Genomic DNA, 27,231 nt, shown 5'->3' on the forward strand with positions numbered 1-27,231 from the left:
ACTCTGCTGAACCTAAATCCCAGCTGCTGCTGCTGTGATTATAGCTCTGCCTGCTCAGCACTGAAAAAAACCCAGCACACTTAAAGAGACAGGTTTCCTGCCATCTCGAGAGGCAGCTGTCACTCTCACACAGCCCTGCTTTTTCTAATTGCTTCAGATCCTCTCTTGACAGTGATCTTTGCACTCCATTTCTTAAGCTGAAATGCCATTTTCCCATAAAGCTCAAGGTCTGTTGCCATCAAGGGCTCGCTGTGAGTGACTCGGTTAGGCAGCACTGTGAAATAAAACATTTTTTCATCCAAATCCAAGTGTGCCTGGTTCACAGACCACTGGAATTAGAGGGACTCTTTCCACTGACTTCAGGCCTTTGGATCCTGCCCTAGTTCTACTTGCCCTAAAAATCCCAAGCTTTTGGCTAATGTGGCATTGTTCCCTAACCCACAGCTTTACCTCTAGCATCTTACACACACACACCAAAAAAGCTTCTGCACAGCAGCGACCCTGGATGACCTCCCAGGGTTGCTTTCCACTTCACTGTGGGACTTCTACTTTGTTGTCAGCTGTTTGGCCCCAACTGGAATCACACATGTGGAAGCCTCAGTGGTGGAAAGTTGGGGAAGTGTTGTAATTTGATGAACAGGAGTGCTAGAGCAGATGGCAAGCTTTCAACCACAGAATCATAGAATGCATCAGGTTGGTAGGGGCCCTCGAAGGTCATCTTGTCCAACCCCCCTGCAGGGAGCAGGGACATCTTTGAACTAAGTCAGGTTGCTCAGGGCCCCCTCAGGTTTGACTTGGACAGTTTCCAGTATTGAGGCCTCCACTACATCTCTGGGCAAGCTGTTCCAGTATTTGACTGCCCTCATTGTGAAGAACTTCCTTCTCCTGTCCAAAATTCCTCCTAATGTCCAGATGATGCTATAGGTCAAAACAGAATGGTTCCTATCACTGATATCCATACGGATACTCTGTGACCCAGGTTTGTACATCCCTTGCAGTGAGAACATAGGAAAACAGTGTGTGCCAGCACTGGGAAGTGACCAAGGCAGTGGCAAGGGCCATGCTTGCAGAGATTCGCTGTAGCAGGCAGACAGTGGGGTAGCTCAGCATCTCTGCCCGTGCTGGCCCAGGCAGGGGCCACACTGTGTGCTGTGACGTTTGTGACAATGAAGCATTTCTGTGGTACATCCCCCCTGCTTTGCTGTTTTTCGCACTTGCCCTTTTTCTGTCTGTTTCTTCTTTCTTTTTCACCTGGCATTTTACATCTGGCTGGCCAACGATCTCACAAAACGGTTACATAGCAGGGCCCCACACCTTCAAACCCTCCTCTGCCTCCTCTTGCAAGACCTGTGCCTTCTAACTGATCTGCTCTTTCATATATTTTATTCCAAGACATTTATTTAATAAAGAAAAAAGTTACAATCCCCCAATGCAATGGAAATAAGCCTGCTCCCATCTTAGTTTTATTTTTGTTTGCTATCACTGCTACTTCACCTCACCCTCAGCCTCACTACTTGTACCTGCAAGATCAACACCATGTTTTGCAGTCATGTACCTGTCCCTTGAGGCTTTTCCTGTTTTCAGAGCTTGGTACAAGGGCCAAAGTTGACATCAGAAAAGATGAATCCAGTGATACCTGCTGAGGAGCTCCTTCTGTGTTTGTGTGACTCTCTGAGGCATATCCGAAAGCATCTGGGAACGGGCTGTGGGACACCTGAGGCCATTGCAATGGCCCTGCTGAGTATTGCTTAGTCAAATGCCTTCTGAGGTCAGTGGGAATGAATTCTGGGGCAAATGAGCAGCTCTGAGAGGCTACAGCCCAGGTGTGCTAGAAATGACCTGTGTCACAGTCAGACATGGCGAGCTCTTGGTTTCAGAGTGCTGAAAGGGTTTGCTGTAAGCAACACATGCAGGCAGGCTGCAGGGGTAGCAGATGCAGCAGAGGCGGGAGGGGCTTTGGTTTGTCTGTCGAGATGAACAATTAATGAAATAAATTCTGACAATTCTTCTCATCTTCCCTCTCACTCAGTAAACCCACTTAAGAACAAAAACTACAAACAAAGTAGTGCTGGAAAGCACTACCTCTGAACATCCTCTCTGCCTCCAGGGGTGCAACTGCCTTCAAACTGAGAATATCTGTCCAGCCCTCTTTGAGAGCCTCTTCATCCCTTACCTTGGGACAAACCTCTTTCTTTGTTAAGCTCTCTCACTGACACCTCTTCTTTGCTCTCCTTTTTAGATCCTATAAGGATTAACCTTGAGCCTCTCAGCCATCTCCCTGCAGTCTTAAATTATGTAGGTCCACAAGGAATATTTGATCAGAGCTACCCAGTCTACATGATGAGGTCTATCTTGAGCCTAGCTTTTTCTCTCTCTGCTGCTCTCCTTCCTTCTCCGCTGCTCTTCTCCCTCTCTGCTGTGAAGCTGATGGATGTATGCACTCCATCTATTTCTGCTTGTCCCCAGCTCCTTGCCAGGGAAGGCCAAAGCTTTGGGGAAGCCCCCAGCCTTCCTCCAGCCTCATCAGCTGGGAGGCACAAACCCCTTGGCATGTCTCCATTATTTCCCACCCACTGTGAAGTTTTCCAGGCATTGTCTTAGCAATCAATGGCACCACTGTGTTTTGAAAAAGGATTCTGCATCCCTATCCCTCACCAGTGTTGTTGAGCCCCCATGTATTTGCTTCAAGGTCTTCAGCATTGGTGGAGCGCTTGCCGTCAGCTTATCACAGGTGGCTCAGGTCCTTAGGTCCTTCTCTTTATCCTTGGAAACATTGAAAGTCTTCCCCAGGTGGAAGGTGAAGAGTCTGTTAATTTCACACTTCAAAATAATCTTTGCCCTCTATTTCTCATTCTTAAATATGATTGTGATATCTAGGGAAACGTTTTAGGGACTCAGGAACAATGTGGGGCTTCTCTGGCTTTTTCATCCAATGCTTCTATTTCCATTGGCTCAAAGCACTTCTTGCCATTCACAAGGCCCACCACAATGCCCTGCAGGCTGCTCCCCCTCGGGCTCTGCAGCCAGCCAGGCACACTGGCGATGAATGTCTGCAACTTGGCAACACTGAGGTAAATTCCTTTCTCCTGCCCTGCAGAGGGTTGGGGCATAGTGCACCTTGGGATGTTTTTGGGGGCCTGTGCTCCCAGCGCCAGAAAAATCAGGGGAAAGGGGACAAATCTCCTGCCCACTGGGCACTGATGCCCCAACAGATGATCCAGCACCCAGGTATGAGCCACTGGCTGGCATCCCCACTTCTCACCCCATCCATTTTATCCAGAGAGGCAGAGAGAAATGAGAGACAGTGAGAAAGGGATGGGGTTCACCTTCTGCCCTCGCAATTGGTCCTTCCTGCAGCCGGGTACCATTGGTGTGGCCCCTTACCTCTGGTCCAGTGCCACCTCTGTGCTGGGATGCTTCTCTGACACCTATGTCCTTAGACGTAGGATGGGACAGGTTTTATTCAGATAGGAAGAAACTGATAGGAAGAAACTGCAGCATATGAGCATTTGTAGCACACCAGTCTATGGTCACTGGTCTGGTTAGATCTTCTCCTGCAGGTTTGGTTGTATTTCAGCCAGTGTAATCTCCTGCTCTCATTCTGCAGGGCTTGTGCACAGAGACTGGGAAAAGCCCATACTCATGGAGTTCCAGCACATGTTTTCTGCTGCACATGGCACTTTTTGGAGTGGAACCAGAAATATTTTTAAATCAGAGTTTTTCCACAGAAAGAAAGGTCCAAGAGGTGCTGAGGTGGGGCATCTGTATGTGAGCAAGAAACGAGGACAAAATCTCAGGTTGAACATTGTTGGGAAGTAATGATGCTGGGGAAGTGCTAGGATGGCTCATGTACTCATGTCACCGCGGTGCCACCTGAGGAACACCTTGGCACAACTTCTGGCTGTGATTACCTTCCTTTCCTCTTTCTACTACTAAAAAAAAACCTGTATCTAATCTCAGACATGGCTCTTTAACCCTTGCCCGCTCGTGGCATGCCAGGAAGCTCCACACATCCCTAGAACCACTCAGAACCACCCCCATGCTGAATTTTTGGGATGACTGAGAGATCACCTGCATTACCCTTTCCCTTGTCCCCAAATCCACACCAGGAGCTCTGAGCAGCCTGCCCAGTACCACTGGAGCACAGCAGGTTTGGTCAGGAGGTGGCTTGCAGCAGGCTTGGGAAACAACAGGATGTTTTAATCTTTCCTGCAAAGCTCTGCACAAGAACTGGTGTTATGTTTGGCTGCATACAGGGGTTCTGTCTTAAAGAGTTGGTTTTCTTCTTGCCTGAGGGGGAAGGAATGATATCAACCAGATTTGCTGAATGCTAGCAGTATTACATGTGGCTGCTGGGACTGTAAACACTTTGGGTGATCAGCCCTCTCCTGACACCTTTGCCCGGGTCCCTCATGAGGAGCCCTCTGTCCCTGCTTCAGCCACAGATGCTGCCAGGACGCTGCTAAGAAGCCACAGCAGCATTTCTCATCTGCCCCGAGGTGGTCACAGAGCAAAGGCTCCTCTGGCTTTTTAAGCTCCCCCTCTTCCCCATTCCTGCTCTTCCTGCACATGGTGAGGTGCATTGCCAGTGTGCTTTGGGGCAGGTTTCAGCTGTGTGGTCTTTCCTGTGCCCCCTCAGTGGTGGCCTGTCCCTGAGCCCTACCATCATCCATCTGGCCTGATGGGGTTTTGCCTTCAGCCCTTCCTGGTCCTGGCAGTTCCCCACTATGCACCCAAAATGCCTGGTCTGTGCCTGACTGAAGGTGGTCCAGCAGCTGAGGTGCCCCACAACAGTTCAATCTTCACATGGTAGGGCACCTCTGTGAGGTGGACTGTGCCTCCTTCTCCCCTGGTAGCTTCTGGCAGCTGGCCATCTGTGGGTCCAAGCCAGACATTCCTGGCTGTAAGAGCAGCCCATACACCATATAGGGAATTTCCCAGGTTTAATTATCAGCTGGTAAATGAATGATCTTGATGTCACAGGGATAAAGGAGACTATGGCAGAAGTGTGAGTTTTCACAGAAGTGCAGGATGGACCTGAGCTGCAAACTCTCCCTCCAGAAAAGTTACTTCACAAGTCAGGTCAGATCCTTGCCTTCAGACCTCAAAATGTTCTCACAAGCCAATAACCCAGCTTGTATTCTGACTTTAAAATATCTCTTTGCCAGAGTCACTTTTGCAAGCTGTAGAGCAATGGTAGTGTGGCATCTTTGATTTGGTATCTTTGCTCTCACTAATGAAACAAAGGCTGCGGCAAGTTCCCAGCACAGCAATCCATACTGCCTGGTGGCTTGGTGGCAGCTGCCTGAACCAGGGGACAGGCAGCCCTTGCTGAAGAGCTTGCCTGGCTCGGTGTTGGCTTTGTTCAGGGGGAGGTTAAGTACACTCCAGTGCTGACAATCGCTGTGTGAGAGGCTCTCGAGATGCAGCAGTGGCACAGCCACGTGCGGCAGCAGCAGCCTCCCTGTACCTCAGCACAGGGGTGATCATCTCTGCTTGGGAAGCAACTGCTCATACTCATGTCTCCTGTCCTGATCAGGGAGAGCCTGATTCCTTCAGCTGTGGAGACAGGCTGCCCCAAAATGATGCTCCGCTTGTGGGGAGCTTGGGATGAAGCCTCCCACAGATGCAGGAATCCATCTTGATTCCTGGTGTGCTCTGGACTCATGGTCAGGCAGCACCACTGCATCATTGATATCATAGAATCATAGAATGCCAGGTTGGAAGGGACCCTGAGGTTCATCTGGTGCAACCATTGTAGGTGATAGTACACTTGAAATGAGATGGCCCAGCACCCTATCAAGCTGAGTGTTAAAACTGGTCAGTGTAGGGGAATCCACTGCTTCCCTTTGGAGAAGATCCAATCTCTAACTGTTCTCACAGTGCAAAATTTTCTTCTGGAGTCCAATGGAATCTCCCCAGGAGTAACCTGTACCCATTTACCCCTTGCTTTTTCCATGGGACTCCATATATAAGGGCAGTTTCCATCTTCTTGCTAGACACCCTTTATGCCCTGGTCCATGGTAATGAGGTCTCCCCTAAGCTATCTCTTCTCAAGGCTGAATAAACTCAGTTCTCTCGACCTTTCTTCACGTGGTAGGTCTTCCAGCCCTCCGATCATTATACTTCAGCTCCATTAATCAGGGAGCAAATAACAGCTTTCCTCTGCATTTTGAACAGCAAGGGGAACAGCACTGCCCTGACAACAGCATCAGGGACTACTTGCCTTCCATTCCTGCTTCACTGTTGGAGCCCTCAGTTTCAGTTTCAGCAAGGAGAGGCTGTCCCATGCAGCATATCAGCATCAAGAGAGCTACAGCTCACCATCCAACAGAGCTTATTAATGGAAACCCGGATGTTTAGTCTTCTCTTCTCCAGGCTTAAAAAAAAAAAATGTTTTCCAAATATTGTTGCATGCCATAAGGTCTTTCCCCCACTGCCAGTCGCCTCGCCAGTGCTTGGATAGGAGTCACGAGTTGGCTGGCAGGCTGCGCGGCAACTGCCTCTCTGTCTCCTGCCACCCAGCAGCCGGCCCCTATTAAAAGGCAAATGGCAAGTGGTTGATGTGCCGCCCGTATGGCAGCCCTTATGGGGCAGGTGTTGGGGCGGAGCCTGCTGCCTGGCAGGGGATGGGCAGCCAGCACTCTCCCCCCCAGGCACCCCTTCCCTGGCAGAAGCACCTGCCTCTGCTGAGACCCTTTAGCCTCACAGAATGGTCCAGATTAGGAAAGACCTTTAAAAACAGAGAATCCAATCATTAGCCTAACACGGACAAGTCCTCGACTAATTCATGTTCCTAAACTCTAGATCTACGTGACAAATACCTTCAGGGATGGGACTCCAACACCTCCCTGGGCAGGCCATTGTAATGTCTGGCAACCCTTTCAGGGAAGAAATTCTTCCTAATATTCAACCTAAACATCCCTTGGCACAACTCAAGATGGTTTTCTCTCATCCCACCACTTGTTATTTGGTTGAACAGACTGGATGCCACCTCACTCCAGCCTCCCTTCAGCTAGTTGTAGACAACAATGAGGTGTCCCTTCAGTCTCCTCTTCTCCAGACTGAACAACCCTAGTTCCCTCGGCTGCTCCTCACCAGACCTGTTCTCCAGACCCTTCACCAGCTTTGTTGCCCTTCTCTGGATCTGCTCCAACACTTCAATGTCCTTCTTGTAGTGAGCAGCCCAAAACTGAACACAGGATTCGAGATACGGCCTGACCCGTTCCTCCCTTCCTCATCCTTGGCATAAAACCAGAGATCATGGGGTAAGTCCCATCCAAATTGCAGCACATCAGGTTGCTGCTCCCCTTTGGGTCTCCCCTTCAGCAGAGCATCGCTGTCAGCCTGCCACTAGCAGTGTCCCTCTGTCACCCCCCTTCTCCCATCTTGTTTTCTTTGGACAGGCCATCCCTCCTGTGGTTGCTGACAAAGTTTCTTTGTAAGTGTCCCACAGGCTGTCGGTGCCTCTTTCCCCAGCCCGGCCGGCAAGGAGGGCTGTCACTAATGTGTGTCATCCATCAAAGCAAAATTACATGTGTCCCAAAACAAAAAAGGACAGCATGCAGACAAATTACAGCATGCAGCAAATTGCTTACTTGCAGGGGGAGGGAAAAAAAGGCACGGCATGCTCTTTTCCTCCTCTCCCAGAGGTAGGTGTTTTATTCAGCGTAGTAAGACTGAGAAACCTAATTATGGCAGCAGGATGGGGGAAGCCCAACTGCAGGCAGGCACAGCTATCCCCACAGCTGACCTGTGTGCTGGGGCCGAGCTCTGCCCCATCGCAGCCCGTGCTGGGGGGATCCCACAGCTCCAGCCAGGCGAGCTCCCCATGCTGCCCTGGACACCAAGCATGGGGAGCAGTCCCAAGCCCATCCTGCATTGCACAGAAGTTTATGGGGCCACAAGGGCAAGAGATGCCTACACAGTAGGGAATGCTTGGAGTGATTTGGGGCTTTTTAAGGGTTAGATGCTATTTGTTGAGCACCTTCCTGTACTGAGGGACATTCCCTCTCTCCGTGGCTGTGGCTGTGCTGCTCTGGTGTGAACCAGGCCTAAGGATGGGGAGGAGAGCTGGCTGCATTGGCAGGAGGCTGATGTGGGGGAGGCAGGGGACTGGAAGGGCAACACCCAGTCTCATGTTTGCCACATGCCCCTGGAGCTAGCTCCTCAGGGCAAGGTGTGGTGAGCCTGGCACATCCTTGGCAGGGTGTCCAGTGCAGCTCCTCTATTCCCAGAGGAAAAAGGTGAGAGGGACCAAGCTTCCCTTGGTTCTCACAGAGCTGCCCCACCAAGGACACCCTGGGTTTATCTTTCAGAGGACAGAAGCCCCTCACAAATCTCATCTGATGCCTGACTTACAGACTGCAGAAATGAACCTCCCTCCAGTGTTTCTGTGTCTTTATTTACATTCCCTTCAAGTGTCTTTCCACAGGGACAGTTCCTACTTTTGGCAAGCAGAAGAGCCAGTTGTTTCTCAGGGAAACATACAGAAACTGAACCATGGTGCCAGCCAGATAGAACCTGGGTGGGTAATGGTGTGTCAGACTGTAAGACCCCTGAAGCAGCTGAGTTGCACCAGGCTGTAAGGTGTCCCAGCTGCAGCACAGCCCCTCTGTAGCCCAGCCAGTCTGGGTGCTGGCCAGGAAGAGGGAGCTGATGGTGGATCAGCAGGATGACAGCAGGTGGGAGAAGGGTTACCCCCAGCACTGGCAGAGCTCTCCAATGGAATTGCAGCCCAGAGCTTCAGTTTGGTTTGCCACAGGGACCTGTGTGCTGCTCAGTCAAACAGAGAGCAGCTGCCTCCAGAAGGAGGGATTCTGTGTTTCTGAAGCAACAGTTAGCCTGGCAATGACATGATTTTCTTGTTTGCAGAGGATGGTGTGTGCATTATTACCAAGGCACTGCAGAAATAAAGCTCTTTGGCTCACAACACCTTCAAGAGCTATTGTCTTTTACAAAGCATCACAGAAGAGCAAAAACAGCTTCTCCTGCCGTGTCTGCAGTAGACCTTGCAGAGGAAATTAAAACAAACTGCCAACCGTTCTCTGTCAGAATGAAGAAGAAATTAAAAAAAGGAGGGAAAAAGTGATGGTGCAATGTGCCAAGGATTAAAGGTAACTTTGGAGTGGGCCCAAAGTGGCATTGTGGGTAGACAGGGAGGCAGGGAGCTAGAGCTATCAGGTGGCCCCAGGCAGAGGCAGCAGTCCCCACATCCACCATAGCAGTGGTGGCACGGACACCTCCCAGTCCTCAGCCTCCACAGCAGGCAGCCTGGATGATGCAGAACGTGTGCTTGCAGGCATAACACCAAAGGGTAAACAGCAAATTCCATAAACGTAAGCCTGGCTTTAGAAAAGGCTATCAGGCCGACCTCATTTCCTTATGTACTGAGTAAGTTCTCCTAAGCAGTGTCTTCCATCCCCTTTCAACCACACCCTGTGGGAGCTGAAGAGGTGATGTTGGTAACAGGAGCCATGGGATGGCAAGGGCAGTGAGTAGAGAGGAGATGACAACTTTGTACTCTTTAAGGGAATATGTTGAGTGAGAAGGTAGTTACTTGTCCTGTTTCTCATGCATCCTTCTTGGGACCAAACTGCTTCCATATTTTAACATCAGTGTGGTGATGTGCTGATGAAACTTTCTGGGGAGGGCAGAGTGGGCCATGGGGCTGGGGCAGCTGGACAGCTATAAGCAGGGGGCTACCTGGAAGGAAGAGCAACCTCCAGGCACTTGGAACTCATCTATTTCTGTCATTAGGTGGGAGCACATTGATCAGGAAGCACAGAGGGACTGAACAATTTGGCTGAATTAATTGATTAATTGAACCCTCAGTAAACCATGAGCTGGGAGGGGGCCATGGAAGGTGGGAAGTCAGTAGTCTCTGTATATATCATTCTATGTAACCTCAGTATATATCATTCCACGTAACCTCAGTAGGAGCAGCACTGAGCAGTGTCATTCAGTTTGGTGTCAAGGTGGCAAATAATCATCCACCTTCATGGTGAAACTGTGGGAGGCTCTACCACCACAAATGAGCCTGTCCCCAGAGCAACCTCATAGCCCTTCTTCACCCTTGGCTGCTCTCACCATCAGACCACATTAGAGCCAAATGGCAGAGCTGGGGGAAGTCATAACCTGCAATAACCAGCTTGAAATAGCCCAGGGAACCTGTCCCTGACCTCATGGGCTTCCTGCAAGTGTCTCTCACCTATCACAGTGTGGGCAGCACTTGGTGCCAACAGCCCAGCCTGCAGCTCTGGGCATCCCAAGCCACCACCTTGTTGGCAAGGTGATGGAGAAGAGGGCACCCAAAATTGCTCAGGGGGGGACGATGTTTGGGGAGCCAGCACAGTCCTGAAGGCTAGGGTACCACTGGGCTGCCCCGTGGTTACAAAGCCAGCCCATGACCTTCCTTCTATCCATTGCCCAGCCTCATGGTAATGGAGGGGTTTCTATTCTTGCTGTGCTGAGTCCACTGGCAGGCACCCATCCTGTAAACAAAACCAGCCCTCCGGAAGCCAGCAGACATCAAGGATGTAATTTAGTTTCTTAATGGCCTTGCTGAGGCTATTTCAGCACACACACCACCATGGTGACGCAGGGCTCCCTACCAGCTCGGCCAGCGGTCGGCAAGGGACAGTGGGACAGAAGCCCAGCGGGACACACTGATGGCCAGAGACCTTCAGCTTCAAGAGAATTGCTGTGTTAGCCTTACTTCATCACCGTTACCTTGCCGGGATGCTGCACTCACTTTCCTTGACGGTTGCTGAGAGGTTATTATACTAAGCACAAACACACTGGTGCCCAGCTGAGGTGCCTCTACACTTCTCTCTACAACTACCTGAAGGGAGGTTGTAGACAGACGGATGTTGGTCTCTTCTCCCAGGCAAGCAGTACCAGAACAAGAGGACACAGTCTCAGGCTGCGCCAGGGGAGGTTCAGGCTGGATATTAGAAAAAAGTTCTATACAGAGAGAGTGATTGCACATTGGAATGGGCTGCCTGGGGAGGTGGTGGAGTCGCCATCACTGGAGGTTTTTAGGAGGAGACTTGACGGGGTGCTTGGTGCCGTGGGTTAGTTGTTTGGGCGGTGTTGGATTGGTTGATGGGTTGGACGCGATGATCTTGAAGGTCTCTTCCAACCTGGTTTATTCTATGTATTCTATGTATTCTTACTCCATTACACCCTCTTATTCCCATTAAGTCTCTGAAGTGAGATTTCACTGCCAATGTGAGAAGCATGGGGCATAAACAGGATGAGCTAGAGATCCGGGTGCAGACAAAGGGCTATGATCTCATCGCAGTCACAGAGGAATGGTGGCATAGCAGCCATGACTGGAATGTAGTCATGGATGACTCTGAACTTATATGAAGGACAGAGTGACAAAACAAGATGGTGGAGTTTCTCTCTATGTGAGTAAGCAGCTAGAATGTGTCATGCTTAACCCAGGGGGAGGTGAAGAAAGTATTGAAAGCTTATGGGTAGGAGCTAAAGGATATGCAAAAATAGGTGTCACTGTTGTGGGTGTCTACTCCAAGCCACCAAACCAAGAGGAAGTTGTCAGTGACCCCTTCTATAAGCAGCTGGAAGTAACCTCAAGATCATGTACCTGGGTGCTCATGGGTGACTTTGGTCACCCTGATACAGTTGGAAAGGTCACACAGCCAGGCACACTCAGTCCAGAAAGTTCCTGCAGTGCATCGATGACAACTTCCTGACGCAGGCGGTTGAAGAACCAATGAGGAGAGAGATGATGTTGGACCTTGTATTAACAAACAAAGAAGGTCTGGTCAAGGACATTAAGGTAGGAGGCAGCCTTGGCTGTAGCGACCATGAAATGATAGAGTTTAGTATTGTAAGGGAAAGAAGCAAGGCAAATAGCAAAACTTCTACCCTGGACTTTAGGAGGACTAACTTTGTCCTATTCAAAGAACTACTTAAAAGTGTCCTGTGGGCTAGGGCACTGGAGAGCAGGCTGGTCCAAGAGAGCTGGTTAATATGGAAATACCACCTCCTCCAAGCTCAAGAGAAATATATACCCTTGGGGAAAAAAAATGTAGTGGAGGAGGTGGGAGACCTGCATGGATAAGCAAGGAGCTGCTAGAGATGTTAGAACCTTGGTGATTCTGTGAAATATATTAAGCTGTGACACTTGGAGACATGATTCAATGGCTGTGGTAGTGTTGGGTTGACAGTTGGACTCTTGGAGGGTTTTTTCAACCAAATCGATTCTATGATTCTTACCTCACCATCAGCCACCAAACTGATCCCTTGAAGCTCCATCCCTCTGAGATGCCCATTGATTAGAAAGGAAGCCATATTCCTTGGAGCTTGCAGCTCTCTGCGCACATGCAAACTCATCCAACACCCAAATTCCTTCTCTGAATTCTATTGTCAGCCTCCCACTCAGGCAGTGACTGTGTAACATCATCTTGGCTCCCTGTGCAACACAGGAATAAGCCTTTAAAATTGTACATCCTGCCCTTCAGCATTTCTCTCATATTTTGATCCTGTTTTTTTCTTTCCTCTTGCTGATCTGTTCAAGTGCTTGGAAGGTGTAGGTGCTCCCAGTTTGGGGTTCATTTGGGACTTAACCCATTCTGTGCTTGTTTGGTGACTGTTCACTTTACTAATACACAAGGCACAGAATATAATGGATTGCTGAAATTGTTAAAGGCAGTGACTAAAATGAGTTTTCACATTTTGTGGTGTGTACATGTAGCAGTTTGGACTTCTGAAGGAGATCTCCACCACCACCATAATCCTCCTCTTGAAAGAAAAAAAAATAGCTTTTAGAAGGAAAGACAGGGTTCAGGGCTAATTTTGAAAGTGGGGTATAATAAGACACTAGAATTAATTAAAATAATAATTAAAAAAAGACATATTGCCTAGAAAAGTTTGTGTTGATAGACTAAACCCAAATCTGGGGAGAACTGCTGCCTGCCACAGTGCAGCAGAAATGTGGTGGTTAAAATAATGCCTCTGGTTTTCTGCAAATCACCTTCCATGTTGCTTTTGAGGGATTTTTGGCAAGCAGTTTGAGTTCCCAGCAAACCTTAAAGGCCAAGAAATCACATCCTGGCAGCGGAGAGGGGAGAAGGGAGGAGATGAGAGGTCATGAAGATGCGGCGGGCAGCGCTGTATTATGGGAGCTGCTGGTGGCTGCTGGGAGCTGTGAGTCTGCAGCTCTGGCAAGAGGCAGATCCTGCTTGATTAAAACAAATGGCAAACCTCCCATCAGCGTCGAGCCAGGAAAGTACCCCATCTTTGCATGTGCAGCATGAGTAATAATTAAGAGAAGCATATGGGTTTTCAGCTGATGTACAGCCACAGAAGGATTCTCCATGGTGGCTTTCTCCCTGGCCACATCCCTGCCCCCTGGATTGATTTGATCACCCAACGGCCCGGAAAGCTGGCAAAAGAAAAGGTTCCAGGCAACTATTGTCTGCTCCCAACTGCGGCCCTACCTTTTTTCCTCCCCTCAAAAGCCCAGGCAGACTGCCCTGCAAATTAGCAGGGAAACCATGAATATTCCTTCATGCGCCACAAATGGTTCTTCTCGCAACGAGCGGGCTCACATATGTTCTAAATATGTTCAGTTTCATTAGGCGGCGAAGCGCTGCGGATCTGCTATTTTATTCAGGAAGGCAAACAAGGGCTACATATGTGCAACAGAAGCTGAGGAGAATGGGGAAAACTGGAGGCACTTGGGATGCTCGGACATGCTGATTTAACGTGGGATGGCTCCCAGCTCGCCTCCAGCAGCCTGCTTGCTTGCAGAGGTTGGCGTGCTCAGGCCAGGGATGCTCCTGCCCTCTGCCTGCTTGGAAGCCCGTCGGGAAGGTGGATTTGTATGCTGCAGGTGACCTGCTTTGAGAAGGTGGGTGGGTGGGTTGTTAGGGTTTGTCTTTACTGCCTGACAGCTGCTGTATGCAGGCTGAGAGGTGTGGCTGGGAGTCTCCTCAATTTCTCTCAATTTGGGAGAAAATCTCTCCCAGCTTTTTCTGTTCTCAGGGATTTCTTGCTGATTGCTTGTATGTTCATCTAGTTATGTGGCCAGAACCTTTGAAGTGTAGGAAAGATACATATTTTAGTAACTCAGAAGCACAAGCATTTGTTTTCTCTTCTTTTCCTCGAACTGTTGTGCACAGGGGAGGTAAAGGTTGTGAGCAACCCCCTACCACCCCTCAAGCAGTGTGGGTGCACAGCCCCTAAAATCAACCTTCCAATATCAACCACTTTTGCGCTCAGGACTAGAGCTCAGCCCCAGCACAGAAACACCTGCAGGTTGTTCTGGTGAAAAGGCTGGTAGAAACCATTCTCCCCTTTTTGTTTCTCCCCAAAAGTGGGATGGATTTTTTTAACCCATGCAGCAAGTTTAGACAGGGTTAGAAAATGAAAATTCATGTAAATCACATTTTTGAGGTAAACACACACACAGTGTTAAGTATTCACACCCCAGAGTGTTTCCTATCATATCTGCATTAATCAGTGGATTAGGAAATACATTTTCTGTGTCTTGGTCCCTCTGATCTGCTTTCTCCCAGCAGAAGGGTCACAGAGAAGGCTGGATGTATCCACAGATAGGGAGCTGCTCTGAAAAGTTCTAAGTACCCATTGACCCCTACCAAGAGCTGGAGGTACCATGCTCCTGATGTCAGGTCCTAGGAAACCGTGAGGTGCTGGAGATATCTCAGGTGGTATCTCAGAAGGTTGGATGTGGTGCTTGGGGATATGGTTTAGGGGTGAATCTTGTAAAGATCCTGAGGGTCTCTTCAAACCTGAATGTTTCTGTGATTTTGTGATTCTGTGAAGGTGATGTTGGCTGGTGACTGTCCAGTACTGCAACCCAGCAGTGCCCTCACTTAAATTGCATGTACAGAGAGACACACCTCAGGAATAAAGACAGCAGAATATATATGAAGGGAGGACAGCTCTCAGAGAGGAGGTGTAAGAAATCAACCTGTTATTATTTGCTGATGGCATAAGAGGCGTGTTTTAAAGGCCTGATTTGTGGCAGTTGTAAAGTGCCAAACCCAATAAACCAGTGAAGCTGCCTTCAGAGGAACACCCAAAGCTCAATAAGTATCCTGATAGCTGCAGTGACTCATTTTCCTTTCCCTAAACCCAGGTGTTGTGTTCACAGCTCCTTCAGCTGTGCCGGGGCTGCTCCATGATAGCTGCACAGCGCAGTCATGCGATCCTTGCCCCGCAGCTCAGGAAGCAGGGAGTTAAAGAAGTTTCCCTTCTCCTCCACCCCAACAATCAGAATCAGCAGTTTGCATTATTTTTAAAATGAATGCTCAGAATCAGCAATTTATTTTATTTTTTTTACTCTCTCTCTTTTTTTTTAAGATCTGGAGGGTTTTTTTTTATTTAAAGTGGAAAACTACACGAAGTGCAAGGCACTCAACAAAGAAGCAGTCATAAAGCTTAAGTATTCTTAGAGTTATAAAATATGTCCGTGGTGGCAATTCTACTGCCAACAATGAAGTTTTAGGCATTAATATGCCTTCATTGCAGTTTTAATGCCTTAATATTGACTCTATAGCTCTTTTGGGTAATTCTGCTTTCTCTGGTACTTGAAAGGTGATGATGTCAGCGTTCTTCGCACTGATTCATATGCAGGTTGATGAAGCTGAGTTATTTATTGAGTTCCATTATATTTTCTATAAACATTAGTTCTCAATAAACAGAGACATTTAGCCGAGGGTTTATTTATTAAATAGGTACTGTACAGATGGTTTTGCCACACATGATGTGCTGCAGAGGATATTACTCAGGAATAATCAGCTGTGTTATAGCTTGGCTAAATTAATAAGATGATAATGATGAAATTGATGCTTTTGAGCTAGGCTTGGTAAATGGTTTTTGCATAAACAAACTGATAAATTTGAGAAGCAATTACTTGCTTGTCAAAGATAAAAACACAACAGGGCCCATTTATAGTTAGGTCCTATTTATTTTTAAAGATTGTACCAGATTTTATGTTTAATACGCTGCAATTAAAAAATAATACTTAAATGAAGAATAATAAAAAACTAACTTTCTGAGCTCCTCTTCGGATCTGAAGGCACAGCGTTGCTTGGTTAGACATCAAGTAAACTTTTTCAAGGCTTTCACTGCATCTAGAAAGAATATAATTGTTTTATGAAAGATGCTGCCTGCAGTCACACAGCGCAAGCTCTGGCAGCGCTTCCTGCAGCAGTGTTTGCCCGAACATCAAGACGGGTTTCCTCGGATTCAAGGCCACAGGAGACATGGGGAGAAAAGCTGTGGGTTTCTGCTGGTTTCACCAGGAAGGCAAAGCTGTGGAGCTACCTCAGGTGAAGCTTGGATAAGTGTTTAGCGCTTCATTTTAGAATCTGAATCATCCCCTTGACTCTTTCCATACAGTTGTACCCACCTAGCACCCAGCACACAGGGAGATCTGCAATGATGTGACTTTGTGATAATCCAAATCCTCAGCTATGGTACAGCTCAACCTGCCTGGCTGGGACAGGTTAGCAGGGACAGGGACCTCCCTGCACCATCCCTCCAGCAATTAATTTAACTTGGACATCAGTATGAACTGACCTCCTTTCTGGTAAGCCCAAACATCTGAAGTAAGGAGGTGTTGAGCAGGGAGAGATGAGGCCATTTCCATGCTGTGAGGTGTTCGGGTCCATGTGCAGTGGAGCTGCTGCCTTTCAGCTGGCTGGTATTGGGATGTTATCCTGTATTAAAAGTGGGTACTGGCAAAAGTAAGGTGTGTAAGAACTTTCTGGAACATGAAGTCTCTCTGTTGTTTAGACTATTGCCAAGCTTCTTATGCTGAGAAGGGAAAAAAAAGGAAAAAAGAGACAAGAAAAAACCACTTTTCCGTAACATTTCCTGTGTGAGTATTCCTAGGAATTTTGTATAAAAAATCATGGTTTTTTGTTTAGGGTTAGGTTGTGTTCAGAAAATGCCACCTTCCAATCAAATCTATACTTTTAAGTAACAGAAGATTGCTGTCAATTAAGAGTTTCTTCTTCTTCGCATCTTTACAGTAACCCAGGATACTGCTATTCAGGAAAAGACAGAGACAGACCATTCCCAAAACATGGATGAACTTTTTGTTTGTTTTAGGCAAGGTCAGTGCTGAACTTTGGTCTCAGTCCAAGATTCTGCTCCAAGCTGATTTATTCTGAATGGAGAGAAATGTGGATCTGCAGCTGCACAGAACACCTGGGCTTGGGGTGCTGGTCCTAAGCAAGCTGTGATGTGCTGTGACATGCTGTGCTCTGACATGCTGCCACAACCACTGTGCCGGGCCTCAGCCAGCATGGCCCATTCCCATTGAGGACCAGGGTAGCTGAGCAGACTTCTCTCCTGTGAGGGTGCTGGAGCACTGGAGCAGGCTGCCCAGAGATGTTTTGGAGTCCCCTTTTCTGGAGACTTTCAAGACGTGGCTGGATGTGTTCCTGGGTGACCTGCCCTAGGTGATCCTGCTTTGGCAGGGGGATTGGACTTGATGACCTCTGGAGGTCCCATCCAGCTCCTGCCATTCAGTGATTCTGTGAGTCTTGTGTTCTTTTCACCAGGCTTCAAGGAGCCCTTCAGCACGGTTTGCTGTGACTCTGAAGTCTGCCTTAAGAGCTGGTGCATGGTGGCGCTTTAAAATGTTCATTAGTAATTAGGTTACAATATAAAGAGATCCTATGGATACCTTCATGGCACTAAATGAGCCAATCCCAAAGAAAGCCACTGTAATAAATTCCAAAGGAATAAATAATGACTTGGCTATTAGCATAAAGTGCCAGCCACAGCTCTGCACTGCCTGCCTGGCACCTCTTCCAAACCCACCCAGCCGGCCGCCAGCCCACACATGGGGGTCCCTGGCCATGAGCTGGCATGGGTATGGCAAGGTTTGTCCCAACACAGGGGGCTTCTGAGGGGAGATCAGGGGGCTTCTGTGACTCCTGCCAGGACTTGTGGTGGCATCAGCCCCTAGGTCATCCACCCTGCCTTTGCAGGCAAGAAGCAGGGTAATGTGGGAGCGTGCAGGAAGATATTTTTGCACTTCTTGCTCTAATACATAATCAGAGCTTTTGTTCCATGGCTTGCACAAGCAAATTAATTAGAAATTGATCTGAGCAGAAGTTGGGTGCAGCATGCATTCAAGGCAGAGGCCGTGCATGTATTTGCTCTCTTCGTCATGGAACAATTATCTGCCCATTTAGGAAATGCAAAATCTGTTTCAATTTTAATAGGTGCTCCTCACCAGAAAAACATACCAGGCTGCTGCCGATTGTAGTGCACAGCTTAAAAGCCTCTGAGAGGAAAGCATCATTCAAACCCTGCTCCTCCTGGCCCCAGTGTTGTCCTGGCTGATTCCAGGAGGCCACAAGGCAGAAAGCAGTGCCAACCTGCCCCATCAGCTGGACAGGCTGGCACAGCACTGGTAGCAATGGCACAGCCACCCAGGCAAATGAAGGGTCAAGATGGCAGGAATATGGGAGAGGATAAGGCCAGAGGGAGGGATGTGCAGGGGAGGATAGCAGTGATGGTGGGTGCCTGGCAGAGAGAGCTGTTTGCCCCAAGCCATGCGGCTGGTGCTGGGGTGGAGCAGTGTGGTGAACACCACAGTGGTGGCTCTGGGGACACCAGCCCCAGGCAGAGCCACTCCATTGGCCTTACCAGGCACCATGGAAATACATAGGAAGAACAGGTAGTGGGGATGGCATTGAGACCTGTTTTGTCAGTGTCCCCTTCCCTCCCAGCAGTTGAGCAGACAGGCATGTCAGGTGCCTGCTCCCTTCTCTTATGTCTGCTGTTGAAAAACCCAGCCAGAGGATGTCATTAGACGCAGCCACACCATCTGCCTCCTCCTCCCCTCCCCTTTAAATAAGGAAACACCTTGTCAAACACATCCCACTAAATATCCCTAACACCCTCCCACTTGCTTCACGGGATCGTGCACCATCTGGACCCTTGCGCTGCATCACCATGGCAAGGGCCAGGCTTGGACCTGCCGTGGCCATCAATGGCTCTGCAGTGGCCGCTAGTGGGGCTGCACTCCCCCACACCCTGTGTCCCTGTGTAGCAGTAGGAGGTCAGCAAAAGCAATGAGTTCATGGAGGAAGAGGGGGGTGTTTAAAAATAAAACAGCCCAGCAACTCCACTTCAATGTTGTTAAACCTAGAAAATTAACCAAGAAGGACCTTAAACACAGACATTTATTAACATGTAAATGGACTGAGTCAGCAATTAGTCAACAGTCAGCATAATTGAATTGAATGTAATTAAGTCACCATTTAATTATTCCCATTTCATTTAAGGTAAATATTTACTATGTCCGTGGGTTTTCCCTGGTCTTTTGCACAGAAAACCAGTGTCTGCAGAGGGGCTGGGCTGAACTTTCTCAAGAACTTCAGAAGGGCAGGTTGGCTCTTCCTGCCCTCACAGTGCTGCTCCCCGATGCTGTGGATCAGCGTGGCTGAGCAGCATCACTTGGGCTCCTGTGCTCGGGATGGGCCCTGCAGGACCTCCAAGCCCCGAGCCACGCAAGGCGGTCTGGGGCTCGGTTACCTCCCACCTGTGTCCCGCACAGGTTGGCAGTGTCCTGGGCACACACACAGAGACGCTCACACAGCCCCTGCTGATCGGCCCTGCGATGAGTCTTTGTTCTTAGCGATTACTGTGCAGACAACACACTCACCCGGCTGCGCCGAGGCACTGCGCACAAGCCGGGGGCGGGGGGGGGGACACACACACTGAAAGGGTGCTGAGAAGAGCCTTAGGAGATGGAAGAACGTTATTTTAAATGATCTTGAACATAAACCCTACTAAACAACAACAAAAACCCAACAACTTGAAAGAAAGAAGGAAAGAAGGAAAGAAGGAAGAAATAAACCCACACAAACCCCAAACAGAACACATTTAAAAATGGCAAAACAAAATAATAACAGGAGGGGAAAAACAAAAAGTGAGGATTTGGCAACCTTGCAGCAAAAAAAACCCCAACAACCAACCAAAAAACCAACCCACCCTCAAACCCAGTTATTCCTTTTAAATAAAAACAAAAATGAGAAACAGTAACTATTAGGAATCCCACCTGGTGCTTTCTCTGCGTTAATGATGCTTCTTAAATTGCGTGTGGGTAAATGGTAATTTTGTCTCACACCATTAAAAACTAATGGAACCCTTGATGATAAGAAATGCCATAGCTAGCTTGTTGGAAAACGTTTAATTAATAAAGTAATAAAATTATTGTAAACTAGTGCAGTTTCGCAGAGGATTCAATGGGATATAAAACAGATAAAACATCCTTGAGAGTTGGTACCAGAAATAAATGCTCCTCTATAAAAAGCAGCACTGTGAAGTTAGGCTGGGCTGGGGGGTACTGAATTAGGGCAAGCCATGGCGGTGGTGGGAAGGGTATTGGAATGACCCCTTCGTGGGAAGGGGTGGGAACACCTCAGAGTGCAGGCAGGCAAGCAGAAACTTTCTCACAGAATCACAGAAGCATTCAGGTTGGAAAAGACCCTCAGGATCACTAAGTCCAACCAACAACCCTACTCTGCAAAGTTCACCCTAAAGCATATGCCAAAGCACCACATCCAAAAGACTTTTAAACACATCCAGGGTTGGGGACTCGCCCACCTCCCTGGGCAGCACATTCCTGAACACTCCTGCTGTGTAGATTTTTTTCCTAATGTCCAGTCTAAACCTACCCACTGGCAGCTTGAGGCCATTCCCTTTTGCTCTATCACTAATTACCTGTGAGAAGAGACCAGCACCAGCCTCTCCACAATGTCCTTTCAGGTAGTTGTAGAGAGCAAGGAGGTCTCCCCTCAGCCTCCTCTTTTTCAAACTAAACAGCCCCAGCTCCTTCAGTTGCTTCTCATCAGATTTATTCTCCAGGCCCTTCCCCAGCTTCATTGCCCTCCTCTGCACTCACTCCAGCTGCATGCTGTGGGGCCAAAGGTGGTTTCTGCTGCAGCTGCAGCCCTGTGAGTCCAGGGAACTATTTTGGTGTGTCATTGCTGTCACTGGCGCATCCCAGAGCCTCTAGAGCCAGTCCCCAGTAGCCTGAATGGGTTTGGGGTGAGACCCCACTCAGCCCTTCTGTCGCAGCCACTTTGCTGTGTAATCCTTGTGAAGGCGAGCGGAGAAAAGGGGTCAAAGCCTCCACCCCTGACCCTGCTGCCAGGGAGTGAGCCTGGTAATACATGCAGGTAGCTGGCTGGTGGCACAGGCAGCCCGGTGCATGTGCATGGCATCCCAGGTGAAAAGAGGGCCAGGCATGGGGAAAAATACGTACCAGTGGTAAAGGCTGGGTACCACTCCTCATCCTGCTGCTATGCCCAGGTGTGCTTCATGTCCTTCATTGCAGGCTTTGGGGATGACTCTCCTGTAATTGGGAGACTGTAGAGAGGCTTCCCCCTTAGCATGAGCTGCACCAGGTACCACTGGTGCTTACAGAGACATTGCCCAGAGCCTGCAAGTCTTTGTTACACATCTTAACTAGCTGCAGATGTTTGGATTCAGGACATTAGTCATCTGCCAGCTGCCCCAACTTTCACTTAGTCCTAAGACTCAATCTGCCCAACTCACTGACACGCACTGTCAGCTCTTCATTTGGAAGCAGTCAGCCCAGGGTGGAGGGGGGCTGGAATAAGCGGTGGATGGGAGAAAGGCACCCACAGGCACATCCTAGATTTCAGGGTGTCACAAGATCTAGACACAGCCCCTGGCATTTGGCAGCCCTGTGCAGAGCCAGCACTGCCCGAGCAGTGATGCCAGCACTCTGCAGTGTGCCACGGACAGACCTGGAAGGGTTTGGGACCCACCTTGACCAGTGTTTGTCCAAATCTCCAAAGACATGTTCCTGTGAAGAGCTGAGAGTGCTTCTGTAGCAGGCTGGCAGGCCTGCCTTCCTCTCCTATCAGAATAGTGGATGTTTGTCCTGGGGAATGAGGCTGCTCCACTGTGCTTCTAGCATGGATGGTTTAATCAGGGCTTTGTGCAAACCTCATCACAGCCACAGCCTCTGTCTCTTCTGTAGCTGGGAGAAATGCCATTGCAGTATGTACAACCTGCACACTGCATACAGAGGTAATGCTCGTATCCATTAGCCTCTGATGGCTTGATTGTAATGAAGGGATGGTCAGACCTTAGTCACAAAAAGTCTGCTTTCCTCACCAAGTCACTGCAGACAACTGTTGGTGTTCACAGCATCATCTGCTTTCAATTTGAGTGCCTGAGTTTTCTCTGCAGTCCCCACCTTGGTCCCTATTTAGCTGCCATCCTGCCTGAGCTCCAGTTTTAACATAAATTGAGGGCTTTGAGGCTTTTTTAGAGCACATCAGTATGATTTATACTGCTGACAGTAACAGTCATCTCGTTCCTCTCCACACAGCGGGATTCCTTACGCCTTTGGCCTGGGTGCATACACATTTGGGAAAGGTGAGACCCCATCCAAAGCACCTGAGAAAAATGCTGGGGTCTCCACTTGGAAGCAGATTTATTTCTGAGGTAGCCTCAAAAAATGTGGGCACAGGGAGAAGGCTGCCACTCGTTACCTAGGCTGTGTGGAAATACTGATGTGGCTCTGTAACTCAGCCCCACTGGCAACACCAGGGAGGACTTTTTTACCTTCTTAGTGTGTAAGAAACGAAAACATAAGGAGTTCAGAAAATGGGTATGGCAAACTCTGGTTGCTTTTGGTTGAGTCAGCGTTTTCCCAGATGATGTTTTGCTGAGCCAGCAGCAGATTTGTCTCCCTGAGCTCTAGAAGGGAAGGCAGGGCTGGAAGCTACCCCTGTACTTGCTGACAGAGCCAGACCCAGTCTCCTGCTGTCCAAAGACACAGCTAGTCCCAGGGCTGAACCACTGCAGGGGCAGCTCAGGGACAGAGATTTACACTTCTCTTTTTCCCTTATGCCACAAGATGATGACAAAACAGGACACAGTCTCAAGCTATGCCAGGGGAAGTTTAGGCTCGAGGTGAGGAGAAAGTTCTTCACAGAGAGAGTTGTTAGCCATTGGAATGCGCTGCCCAGGGAGGTGGTGGAGTCACCATCCCTGGAGGTGTTCAAGAGGGGATTGGATGTGGCACTTGGTGCCATGTTTTAGTAGTCATGAGGTCTTGGGTGACAGGTTGGACTTGATATCTTTGAAGTCTTTTCCAATCTTATTGATTCTATGATTCTATTCTATGAAAACAATAACAAGTTGGTGGTTGCTTGAAACTCTTTTTTTGTTTTGTTTTAATTTCTTTTTAGCAGCTGTGTTCTTAGAGTGTCACAATTAATGATCCCTTTGCCTCAATCATGTTAAGGGTCCTACAATAACTAGGAGCTTGCTGCCCCTTCCCTTGGTGTGAAGCTTCCCCATGTGGGGACCAGGATGTTATTCTCAGGAAGGGAGGGCAAAAGAAACAGGGCAGAGCAAGAAACAGTTAGGTTTAGCATCAGAAATTACAGCATAAATGACTGAAAATTCTGTAATAACTTCCACTTCCAGGCATGGTACCACCAGCAGGATGAGGGGTGATGCTTGTATTGAATCTGCACAGGGTGGAGTCACATCAGCCAGGCTCCTTTTTTCAGAGATGTAGATGAAGTAAGTGAAGTATTTGTCAGGAAAAAGAGAGGGAACCAGTCAAGGAAGTAATACCTAAGATCATAGAATGATTAAAGCTGGGAAAAACCTCAATGATTAAGTCCAACCTTCTACTCAACAGCTCCATGACCACTGAAGGGCTTGCCAGGGAGAAGGGTGATTAAAACCTGGCTGTTAATAAAGCATGTGGGCACCAGGGCTGTCTGGCTCAGGTAAAAGCAGAGGGCTTTTGCTCCACGATGCGCTCCTGTCTGTCAATGCTACTTTTGGGTTGTGGGGGTTTTTTGTTTTATAAATGACATGTTTTCTTTTGGCAGATGGGAGCAAGGCTTGAAGGGTACTTTTTTGGTTTTTTTTTTTTGGAGGCAGACAAATTGACTGCCTGGAAATATATGTAGGTAGGTAGCTGTTGGATGGCTGGGAGTGTCAGCGCCATGCCAGCTGAGCTGCCCGGCACCGCTCCATGTCTTGCCCACCCCAATCTCCTCTACAGACCCCCTAAATCCCCAAACAGCCACTTCTGGGCTGGAGCAAAAATGACAACTCTGATACAAGATTTGCTCTGGATATTGCTGATATTGCTCTGTGCCTCACTGTTATAAAACTTCCCCGCTGGCTATTTCTCCAGCCAGGGAATTTTACCCAGATGAATGTGCTCGCCTGCCTCTCACCAGCTGCCAAAATCCAACTTCTCTGTGAGTGGAAATAAGGCTGCAGCCCCCAGTCGAGCGGAGCCACAATGCTCTTTACAAGGGGAGGCGAAATAAAAGCATTCCCCACATTAAGAGCTGTGCAAGCCAGCATGCTGCAAGGTGAAGTGATTTGCCAGGTGGAAGGAGGATGAAGCCTGGCTCTCAGGAGCTCTCTTTCTGCAGTGCTGAGGGTGGTGGTGGGTGGATGGGCATCCTCACAGGGAGACCACAGATACTGGGCATTGTCACCAGCCCATCATCACTTCCCCAGCCTTACAGGGACAGATGGGAGAGAGCCACCTGCAACACACTGACCCCCAGACCAGGCATAAGTAAAGTTTCACCAGCAAAAAAAAATATATTATTCAAAAATTAGACACTGAAAGTGGGTGTTGTGAGCCAGCAGCAGATATTGGTGGCAGCTGGAAAAATCTCTGAACATCTCAACAGTGTCTAAGTGTTGGATGTGAGTGAAGGGAGAGTTATATGAAGCCAAAATCTATATGCCAGAGCATGTGCCCAGCACAGCCTCGGGATGTTTAGGCTTGTTCGCTTAATCAACATAGAAAGCACCCTTTAAAAGCAATTCAGAATGCCCAAATCAGAGCACAGTGTCTGTAGAGTCCTTCACTGTAGGTGGTGCTGCATGTGTTACTACTACAGCAAAACAGCTAATGGCTCAAAGTGTGATATTCATCATGGCTTTATGAGAGGAAGATGCTGGAGATGAAGCTGCTGTGAATATGCAGGTAGGTACTAAAAACGGCAGGGTGAGAGACGGCCTGAAAATGAGGCAGTGCGGTTCCCTGGGTTGGTAAGGCAGCTGGGAGCAGCTCCTTCGCAGTGGCTTGTAGCATGTTGTTCTTAATGCCTTCCTTCACTGCAAAAGTGAGGTATTTAACCAAAAACATGCAAACAAATCTGCTATTCTCCTCCTTTATTAACCTTTTGCGGCCTCTGAAATCTCAGCGCAAAGAGAAAGCTCTCCCCTCTCCCTTTGTCTGAATGAAGAGGCAAGCAGGGAGGTGCACACGTGTGAACCCAGCCCTGTAACCAGACACAGGCAGCACACTCTTTTCCCCTCCCCTATAAATACAGACGCACAGATGAACCCCCCCAGATACACAGGAGTGTGTGCCGATGTGCGCACAAAGATGGAGCAAAAGACTCCTCAAAAATGAAAGACAAATGTTAGAGAACGATATTCCCAAGCCCTCAAGTCCCTAATCATGAGTTTGATGCAATATTTGCCCTAATGGGAAATGATAACTGGCACCATTCCAAAGCAAACCTCGAAGAAAGGAGCAATAAAAAAGGAAAATGCTAGCTTGGCAGTTAAAGAAAGAGGAGCCGAAGCGAGAACTGCTGTCGGAGATAATAAAGAATTAACCACAAACCCCTTTTCTATTAAGCACAAAAAAGGATATTAAAATAACATGCCCCCTCCCTAAATGTTTCAAGGCTTGTGTCATGGTTTGCTGCACAGATTCCCTGGGACGTTCTGCAGCCCTCCTCCTTCTCTCTCATGTGAGGAAGGCTGCTGCACTCCAGCACACGGCACCAGCTTCCTTACCATCTCACTCCGTTTTTTGGTTAACTTACACAAATCACACAATGGTAGGAGTTGGAAGGGCACTTCTGGAGATCATTGAGTCCAGCCTCCCTGACAGAGCAGGATCACCTAGGGCAGATCACACAGAAACACATACAGGCAGGTCTTGAAAATCTCTAGAGAAGGAGATTCTCTGAGCAGCCTGCTCCAGGGGCTCCAGCACCCTCACAGTAAGGAAGCTTTTCTTCATGTTGAGATGGAACGTCCTGTGTTCCAGTTTGTGCCCATTGCCCCTCACCCTATCACTGGGCACAACCGAAAAGAGCCTGGCCCCTTCTTCTTGACACCCACCCTTCAGATATTTGTAAGGGTTAATAAGATCCCAGTCTGATCTTCTACAAACTAAACAGATCCAGGTCTCTCAGCCTTGTGCTCCAAATCTTGACTTTTCCAAGGAGAAGGAATATGATGGCAGCCAGTGACCATGTGGACCTTCAGGAACTGGCTGAGATAGAGCAGTCCTGATGACTCCCCTTAGGAGTCCGCTGTACAGTGCAGCTTTGCCACATTAGCCATACTGCCCACAGGCACAATGACATCTGTTACACATACAGCAAGTCTCAGAGCTCTGTTTCCTGGTTCTAGTGGCAAACATCAATCCTTTCACCTTCACGTTCTTACCATGACTTACACTCAAGGTATTTTCTCACTTTAAAAAATTACATGTGGTAAATTATGCCAAAAAAAAAGATATGTCACAGGTCTGGGCCAAAAGTTGGTGCAAAGAAAATTGAATCAACAGCCACTAGACAGAGGAGAGAAGAAAACAGGAAGGCTAGCAGCCTTTTCACCTGGGTTTTACCCATTCTGCTCAAACCATATTAACAGCAAGATCCAACTTAAGCATCCTTTGAAATTTCCACCTCAACACCTAGTCAAAGAAACCCTCAGTAAGCTTCTATTTCAAATCCATTATGACCTAACTTTGGCCCATTAGTACACAGAGAGGCATTAATCACACCAAGAAATGAGATATAACAACTCTTTTGGTACTTCCATATTATCTGGGTCTTTAATAAGCAGCTTGGCTGTCAGCTCCAATGGGGTTTCATAGACCTGGCTGCTCACATGTGCGCTAGGAGTGGCCCAAACCCAAAATGACACAAGGCAGAAAGACAAAGATGCACTATGAAATCACTGAGGGGTTATTGCAAATGTTAAATAAAGCACATCTGCCAGGCAGAACTTGTTAAAAAAAAACCCCAATGTGTATCTTGCACTGATCTTGGCCACTAAGAGGGCAAAGCTTTAGAAGATGGAAAGAAAAAAGCCCACCTGTACAACATAGTTTTTAAGCCTAAAGGTCTTGCCCTCTGACACGTGAAGGAGATACAA

This window comes from Dryobates pubescens, chromosome 2 (assembly GCF_014839835.1).
Source record: "Dryobates pubescens isolate bDryPub1 chromosome 2, bDryPub1.pri, whole genome shotgun sequence".
Classification (NCBI taxonomy): Eukaryota; Metazoa; Chordata; class Aves; order Piciformes; family Picidae; genus Dryobates; species Dryobates pubescens.